The sequence below is a fragment of the Macaca nemestrina genome, chromosome 5 (assembly GCF_043159975.1).
Source record: "Macaca nemestrina isolate mMacNem1 chromosome 5, mMacNem.hap1, whole genome shotgun sequence".
In the NCBI taxonomy this organism is placed as follows: Eukaryota; Metazoa; Chordata; class Mammalia; order Primates; family Cercopithecidae; genus Macaca; species Macaca nemestrina.
This window is the reverse complement of record NC_092129.1, coordinates 17,021,000-17,030,185: the sequence shown is the minus strand read 5'-3', so window position 1 is coordinate 17,030,185 and position 9,186 is coordinate 17,021,000. Positions and strand designations below refer to the sequence as shown.

Below are 9,186 nucleotides of genomic sequence, written 5' to 3'. Positions count from 1 at the left end.
ATCTCTGGTGCACACTTGTAAGAATTTCTATAGTGTTTAGGGTCTACGGAGTAATGAATCAATTCCACTAAGTACTGCTTAATTGCTTTCCAGGGTGACCATACCAGTCCATATCTCCCAGCAGTACCCAGGTTTCCCATCTCCACACAGTCCCACCAGCATTTGATATGCAATGTTCTAATTTTTTGCACTTCAGTAATCAGTATCTCAGAGTTTTAACCTGTATTTTGTTGACTAAAATGAAGTTTAACAATTCATCTTTGCATGTCATTTTTTAGCCATTAGGGTATGTCTTAAATCATAATCCTTGACTTTTTATTTTTTTCTTATTTATAAAATTTTATTTTATTATGCTAAATATTAATTCTTTGTTGGTGATAAATACACTATAGATCTTCTCTCAAACTGTCACTTATCGTAAGTTTTGTTTTCGTTTTCTCCAAGTGAAACCCCATTCCTAAATTTTGTTTGTGGTGTTTTCGATTGTCCTTTATTAAGCACTGACTGGAAAGCTAAAATGCCACCTTTCCAGACTCTAGAAAGTGAAGGTAGCCAGGTAACAGTTCATTTTGATGTAATGAAATATATTAATTTTTCTCTTTATAGTTTATACTTGAAGGATTTATTATTTATTTATGGTCCAAGGTCACTCTATCTGATGGATTTATTTTAGAATCCTTGTACATGCCCAATCACAAAGAAAAGTTTCTGTATTTTCTTCTACTAGCTTTACAGTTTTAGCTTTCAATTTTAATTTTTTAAATCTACCTACTTATCTAACTTAATTTTTCCTCCTATTCCATGCTTTATATTCTGTCCAAGTCTCTCATTTCTTCCAGCATGATCACACCCTGCTCCTGAGCTGGGGTAGTCATGAGCAGGCAGGCAGGGCTTTGCCCAGGGTGGCCTGCCACTTGCATAGCTTTTGGTTGGTGTGCTGTTCTGTTTATTTAATAAATGGGCAGGTTGGAAGCATTGCACAAAAGTTCTGAGATTTTACTGCCTTTTTTGTTTTGTTGGTGGATTTTTGTTTATATATATATATGTTTATATATATATATATATATTTCAAGTTGAAGAAATGCCTTTTTGTTTGTTTGTTTAAAGAAAGTTGTTGGTCAGACTTCATAAGTGAATTTCAAGCAGTGAAGATTCTGTGGTGCCTGAGATGCTAAGGCACCACATAGAGTGAGCTCTATCGTGTGAAGAATTTGGTAAGCAAGATAAAGTCCATGGTGTTGGTCCCTAAAATGTGGGTGACCGTATGTTTTTATAAAACTCCACTCTACTGCCTTTTAGAGGTGATATGGTTTGGCTGTGTCCCCACCCAAATCTCATCTTGAATTGTAGCTTCCATAATCCCCACATGTCATGGAAGGGACTCAGTGGGAGGTAACTGAATCAAGGGACAGTTTTCCCACGCTGTTCTTGTGAAAGTAAGTCTCAGGAGATCTGATGGTTTTATAAAGGGCAGTTCCCCTGCACACGCTTTCTCACCTGCCACCATATAAGATGTGCCTTTGCTCCTCCTTTGCCTTCCACCATGATTGTGAGGCCTCCCCAGCCATGTGGAACTAAACCTCTTTTTCTTTATAAATTACCCAGTCAGTCTTTGATATGATTTTATTAACAGCATGAGAACAGACTAATACAACAGGCCTCCCCATTTTCTATCCTCATTAGAAAGAGAACTGTTTTTCCAAACAGGAAATAAGGCCAAGCACCAAAGCAGTGACATCAAAGCCTTTGCCATCTAATTCTTTTCCACCTAACAAGAACTAGCACAGTTGGTTTGGGCCTGGGTTGCCAGTGTCCGAGTTAAAACTACAGGCCGCTCAGCCTTGCAAACCTCCCACAGTCTCTCTTTTCCTTGTCGGCATAATTATAGGTAGCCCAAGCCACCTTTTTCAGCTTCTCTGAGGATGGGAATCCAGGTCTTCCTGAGAAAGGCCCTAGTATAGTATCAACTCCATAAATCCACTAAGATGGTGAGTGTCAAAATCAACTTGCCAGCTAATGTTTGTACGAAGTCTCAGCTCACCGTCATTCAGGGTAAAGTGCCAGTACTGCTAGAGAACCTGCCCCAGCAAGATTTTTCTCAAGAGCCAGACTCCATAAGCCCTGGGAGGCAGGAGCAGATTCTCGGCCTGTCTGAAGAGCAGTGAATTGCAGAAGGGAAGCCTTTCTGGTGCTTCCTCCTTGTGGCAGCCACAGCCCGGCCCTCAGGAGGAGCAGTGACAGTGGGCGCCCAGAAATGTCTGTCCCCTTGATGGAAACTAGGTCTCATTTGAATTTACGGTGTGTGCTAGGAAATTATGTATTTATTTACAAGAAAAAGTTTTAACTCAGCCAAGGTGGGAAATGCCATCCCTGTCCCTTCCAAAGCACAAAAGAATTAGGCAGTTTAAATCGGGAGTCTCAGTGCTGGTGTTCAAAACATTAAAAAGAAAATATTTGAGGAGGGAAAAAAGAAATGATACAGTTGTTGGGGTCCGTGCCGGGGGTGGTGGAGAATGAAAGAACACACAAAAGACAAAGACACACAGAGAACATGGCGGCCGCGCTCAGAGCCTCCGCCTCACTTTATTTATACTCCATAAACCCCACGTCAGCAGAAAGAATGCAATGCAAAACAAACTTTCTTTTCCCAGATGTAACCTTCTACTCAGTTCTTTGTTTCTATGCTCTTCCTTATCTGCCCGCCTCCTTGGCGCCTACGGGAGTTCATTAAAAGTTCAATTGGAGATGCTGTCCTTGAGCCCTATCTATTGTCAGCATACTGTTTTCAAAGGCCCGTGCACACAGTGACTGGGATTTGCTTCAAAATAACTTTGAGGGTGTGCGCCTAATCTCAGCTGGTCCACTCGAGACCCCCTGAACACCAACCCTAGTCCCCTGCGCAGCCCCTTATTCGCTCCAACAAGATGAAAGAAACAATCATGAACCAGGAAAAACTCGCCAAACTGCAGGCACAAGTGCCATGGTGGGAAAGGAACTGCTCGCAGAAAGAAGAAGGTGGTTCATAGAACAGCCACAGGAGATGATAAAAAACTTCAGTTCTCCTTAAAGAAGTTAGGGGTAAACAATATCTCCGGTATTGAAGAGGTGAATATGTTTACAAACCAAGGAACAGTGATCCACTTTAACAACCCTAAAGTTCAGGCATCTCTGGCAGCAAACACTTTCACCATTACAGGCCATGCTGAGACGAAGCAGCTGACAGAAATGCTACCCAGCATCTTAAACCAGCTTGGTGCAGATAGTCTGAGTAGTTTAAGGAGACTGGCCGAAGCTCTGCCCAAACAATTTGTGGATGGAAAAGCACCACTTGCTACTGGAGAGGATGATGATGATGAAGTTCCAGATCTTGTGGAGAATTTTGATGAGGCTTCCAAGAATGAGGCAAACTGAATTGAGTCAACTTCTGAAGACAAAACTTGAAGAAGTTACTGGGAGCTGCTATTTTATATTATGACTGCTTTTTAAGAAATTTTTGTTTATGGATCTGATAAAATCTAGATCTCTAATACTTTTAAGCCCAAGCCCCTTGGACACTGCAGCTCATTTCAGTTTTTGCTTATACACAATTCATTCTTTGCAGCTAATTAAGCCGAAGAAGCATGGGAATCAAGTTTGAAACAAAGGTTAATAAAGTTCTTTGCCTAGTATACAAAAAAATAATAATAATAATAACTTTGAGGCCACATGTTTATAATGATTGAGGTTGAGTTATAGATGCATTCGGTTGTTTATATGCTCTATTATGTGTATGTTTAAAACTTTACATAATTAAAATCTACCTTACATAATTAAAATTCTACCAGGAGAAAGTATTGATTTTTTCTATTATTTGCTGAAAAGAGCCCAGATGCTTTTTCTAAATTTCAGAAATCCATATAAAACATACGGTTTTCCAGCTCCCCATTCTCAAAATTGTTATAAGTTCGGTCTGTTTGGTACTTCTTTCTCACCATTCCAAGAGATGGTAACATGTTTTCTGGGCTTATGAACTTTAACCAGAAGGCTTTGCTCACACCTGAAGATATATTTAGATACAGTATCAAGAAGCAGACCGAGGTGGAAATTCTTTGAATGTCACCAATGTGCACCTTGAGTGGGGAATGGGGGGGAGGCTCCACGAGAAGGGGAGGGTTTGATTGCCGATAAGAAAATGAGGACTAGAAATAAGGAATCTCAAATTTTTCGGGGCAGTGCTGATGAAGACATGGCTAGCAGTCAGTTATTTATCATCACTACAGAGATCAGTCATTTTTTATTTTATTAATACATAATATTTCACATATTTATGGGGTACATATGTCTGTTACATGCTTAGAATGTGTAATGATCAAGCCAGGGTATTTGGGGTATCCATCACTTGAGCGTTTATCAGTTGCCTGTATTGGTATCATTTCAGGTACTCTCTTCTAATTATGTTGAAATATATTTAATATGGCTGCCAAGTATAGTCACCCTCGTCTGCTATCAAACATTAGAACTTATTCTATCTAACTGTATATTTACACCGTAACCAACCTCTCTCCATTTCCCCTCCCCTCCACCAACCCTTCCCAGTCTCTCTTATCTATTGCTCTATTCTCTATGTCCATCAGATTAAGTTTTTTAGTTCCCTCATATGAGTAAGAACATGCAGTCTTTGTCTTTCTGTGTCTGGCTTGTTTTCCTTAACATAACAACCTTCATTTGCATCAATGTTGCTGCAAATCACATTTATTTCATTCTTTTTATGGTCAAACAATATTTCATTGTGTACACATACCACATTTTCATATTTTCTTTATCCATTCATTCATTGATGGACATTTAGGTTGATTTCATATTTTTACTGTTTTGATTAGGTCTACAGTAGACATGCAAGTGCAGCTATCCCTTTGATATACTGATTTCTCTTCCTTTGGGTAGATACCTAGTAATGACGTAGCTGGATCGTATGGTAGTTCTATGTTTAGATTTTTGAGAAATCTTCATACTGTTTTTCATAATGGTTGTACTAATTTACATTTGTACCATCAGTGTGTAAGAGTTCTCTTTTCTCTGCATATTGCTTGCATGTTATTTTTTGTCTTTTTAATCATAGGCATTCTAACTGGGGTGAGACAATATCTCATTGTAATTTCAATTTGCATTTCCCTGATGGTTAGTGATGCTGAGTATTTTTTCATATACCTCTTGACCATTTGTATGTCTTTTTTTTTTTTTTTTTTTTTTTTTGAGACAGAGTCTCACTCTGTTACTCAGGCTGGATTACAGTGGCACCATTATGGCCCACTGCAGCCTCGACTTCCAAGGCTAACATGATCCTCCTGCCTCAGTCTCCCAAGTAGCTGGGACTACAGGTGTTCACCACCATGCCCAGCTAATTTTTTTTCTTAATTTTTGGTAGAGACAGGGTCTCTCTATGTTGCCCAGGCTGGTCTTGAACTCCTGGGCTTAAGCAATCCTTCTGCTTCAGCTTCCCAAAGTGCTGGAATTATAAGCATAAACCACCATTCCTGGCCTTGTATGTCTTCTTTTGAGAAATGTCTATTCAAATCTTTTGCCTGTTTTTAATGGGATATCTCTCTTTTTAGAGATCAGTGTTTTTAAAATCAGATCCCTTGGTTTAACATCAGAGTGTTGTCCCCCAACTTCATTAATTACATTTATCACCACAAATCAGTGTCACTTTATATAACATTTAAATATATCATTCCAGAAAACTTAAGAAAATAACTAGTTTGTGTTGAGGTTGTTATAAGAAGAGTCCTATTGATCCTTATGCAAAGCATTAATGTTTCTGCAAGGAGAGTATGGGGGCAAGGGAGGAAGTTAGAGGCTCTTCCTTTGTAGATTCAGTAAGAATAAATAGATGACTTTATTAGTTAAGCTGATTTTGACTGGAATGAAAGAAGCCTCTTATTGGACTGGCTTAAACAAGAAGTGGAGTTTAGAGGAAGGGACACTACAGTGTCTCAGGGCAGAGCCAAAGAACAAAGGAAGCCAGGACACTGTTGGGCCCCAGGCCTTTTAGAACCTGGGATATGAAATATCACAGTTAGTCTCCTACCACCACAGCCTCTCACAAAATGCTGACTTTTTTTTCTCCCTTGATATCAGCCTTCTCCACATGATGGAAATCATAGATGCTGTCTGTACCAAGATTTGCAACCTGCTAACTCACCCAATGCTGGAGGAATGTTGGGTGTCTCGAAGGAATGAATCAGCAGTCTGTAACAATGTTGTACAGAAATGTTGTTACCTCTGAGAGAACTGTTTCCCCTCTAAGGTTTTCAGTGTATGAACTCATCATACGTTCTCTAAGTAATGATCATTTGATCTCCTCTTTTCAATAGTTAGTTTTATTGCTAGCCTATAAATCAGTGTCATGCTAGTAAATGTCTAACAACTGATTCTCAAAAATTAAGAGAAAAGAGAAGGAAGAAAAAGAAAAAAGGCTTTAATTGTAATATTTGCCTGTTTGCCAGTATAAATACCTCCAACACCACCAATGTGAAGCTGCAACATGACGTCACTGAATGCAGAGATGGGGCCCAGTCAACAGTCCAGAGCCCATACAAACAGGATCCCACAGTGCTGCTTATAATTTGTTTAGCCTCTAGAGAGCAATGTTAAATAGCAGTGATAGCAGCAAGCAGCCTTTCCTTCATCCTGATGCTTTAGTACCCAGCTGCAAATAACTTGCTCCCTGTGTGCTCCATTTGATTACATGTTAGTGGGTTCCTGGAGCTCTGTATCTGGACTTAGAAAGAGGGAATGTCGGTCGTCAGCAAAGCCTGAGTCCTGTCCCCTCATTCTCTTCCCCAGACAGCATGAACTTCACCACTCGGTCCGTCTTCTCCACCAACTACAGGTCCCTGGGCTCTGTCCAGGTGCCCAGCTACGTGCCCAGCTGGTCAGCATCGCGGCCAGTGTCTATGCAGGTGCCCGGGGTTCTGGTTCCCGGAACTCCCTGTCCTGCTCCACCAGCTTCAGGGGCCTCTTGGGGTCCAGGGGCCTGGCTTAGGGGATGGTCTGGGGTCTGGCAGGAATGGGAAGCATCCAGAACAAAGAGACCATGCAAAGCCTGAACAACCACCTGGCCTCCTACCTGAATAGAATAAGGATCCTGGAGACCAAGAACCGGAATCTGGAGAGCAAAATCCGGGAGCACCTGGAGAAGAAGGGACCGCAGGTCAGAGACTGGAGCCATTACTTCAAGACCATCGAGGACCTGAGGGCTCAGAACTTCGCATATACTGTGGACAATGCCTGCATCATTCTGCAGATAGACAATGCCTTTCTTGCTGCTGATGACTTCAGAGTCAAGTATGAGACAGAGCTTACCATGTGCCCGTCTGTGGAGAGCGACGTCCATGGGCTCCGCAAAGTCAATGATGACACCAATGTCACTTGGCTGCAGCTGGAGACAGAGATCAAGGCTATCAAGGAGGAGTTGCTCTTCATGAAGAAGAACCATGAATAGAAAGTAAAAGGCCTACAAGCCCAGATTGCCAGTTCTGGGTTGACTGTGGAGGTAGATGCCCCCAAATCTCAGGACCACTCCAAGATCATGGCAGACATCCGGGCCCAATATGACGAGCTGTCTCGGAAGAGCCCAGAGGAGCTGGACAAGTACTGGTCTCAGCAGATTGAGGAGAGCACCACAGTGGTCCCCACTCAGTCCACCGAGGTTGGAGCTGCTGAGATGATGCTCACATTGCTGAGACATACAGTCCAGTCCTTGGAGATCGACCTGGACTCCATGAGAAATCTGAAGGCCAGCTTGGATAACAACCTGAGGGAGGTGGAGGCCCACTATGCCTTGCAGATGGTGCAGCTCAACAGGATCCTGCTGCACCTGAAGTCAGAGCTGGCACAGACCTGGACAGAGGGACAGCACCAGGCCCAGGAGTATGATGCCCTGCTGGACATCAAAGTCAAGCTGGAGGCTGAGATTGCCACCTACCACAGCCTGCTGGAATATGGCAAGGACTTCAATCTTGGTGATGCCCTGCACAGCAGCACCTCCATGTAAACCATCCAAAAGACCAACACCCACTGGATAGTGGATGGCAAAGTGGTGTTTGAGACCAACGACACCAAAGTTCTGAGACTTTAAGCCAGCAGAAGCAGGGGACCCTTTAGGGAGCAGGAGGCCAATAAAAAGTCCAGAGGATAAAAAAAGAAAGAAAGAAGGAGTGTGTCATTGTCAATTACAGATGCTGACCAAGGACTGGGGAGGAGAAAATAAAACTGCTAAGCACAGCAGTGCCCCACATCTGCCCCATGGTGGAGACCATGCTCTCTGAGCGAACTGTTGAGATCCACAGTCTATTTTTACCTTTTCTAGGCTATAGACTACTTAGGGAGTGAGGAGACTTAATAATTAGGCAACTTATTTAAACTCCCTTTGCCTCAGTTTCCTAATAATTTAAACAGGGGTATTAGAATATATACCTCATATGACTTTTATGAGGTTTAAATTAAATAAGTCGTGTTAGGCAACAAATCCAATGCCTCACACACAGTAAATGCTCAATAAATGTTTTAATAGCCATTTTAGTTATTTGTCTTTTTCTCTTAAATACTGTCAACCATAATATTGGTTTAATATGGTCTATATTACATTTTTAAAATGTCCTTCTTGTCCTTGTTTTCTAAGTTCTTTTTGAAAAATAAAGAATGTTTTGCCATTTGCCTTTTGGGGATTTATTACTCAGTTTTTCTTATAGATCTAAGAAGAAAGAACATTCAGTAACTCAATATAAGCCAATAAACTTCCACCTCATGTCTCTCCCTCACATGCCCTTTCTCCATGAGTCCTGGCCTTTTTCCAGCTGGGCTGACTCCCCCATCCAGCCATGCTCATCAACAGTTTTCTTCCTGGCTACTCCTCCCACTCTCTCAATTACAGCCCCCCGCACCAGCCCTCCACAGAAGCACCCTTTCAGCCAATACAAAATACCTTGATCACAATAGTCTGCCTCAATTTATGGCTGAAAAAAAAAAACAAAAATTTAAGCATAAGCTCCTAAAACATTGTGTTACACAAAGTGGGAAGGGGTGTTATTTAAAAACACGACTAACTGAAGTAGCTTTTTCCTGGCAAGAAAATAGAAAAAGAGACTTAATTCACTCTATGTAAAAAGTAAGAATCTGAGTTTTGGGGGAGGAAGTTAAGTTTGT

The 9,186-nt window shown here is 41.5% G+C and overlaps 2 pseudogenes; both read left to right on the top strand.

Moving 5' to 3' along the window:
* The first annotated feature begins 2,909 nt into the window (after positions 1-2,909).
* LOC105499728 (transcription factor BTF3 pseudogene) lies at positions 2,910-3,565 on the top strand (annotated as a pseudogene).
* Positions 3,566-6,830: 3,265 nt separating this feature from the next.
* Positions 6,831-8,119, top strand: LOC105499743 (keratin, type I cytoskeletal 18 pseudogene; annotated as a pseudogene).
* The last annotated feature ends 1,067 nt before the right edge of the window (positions 8,120-9,186 follow it).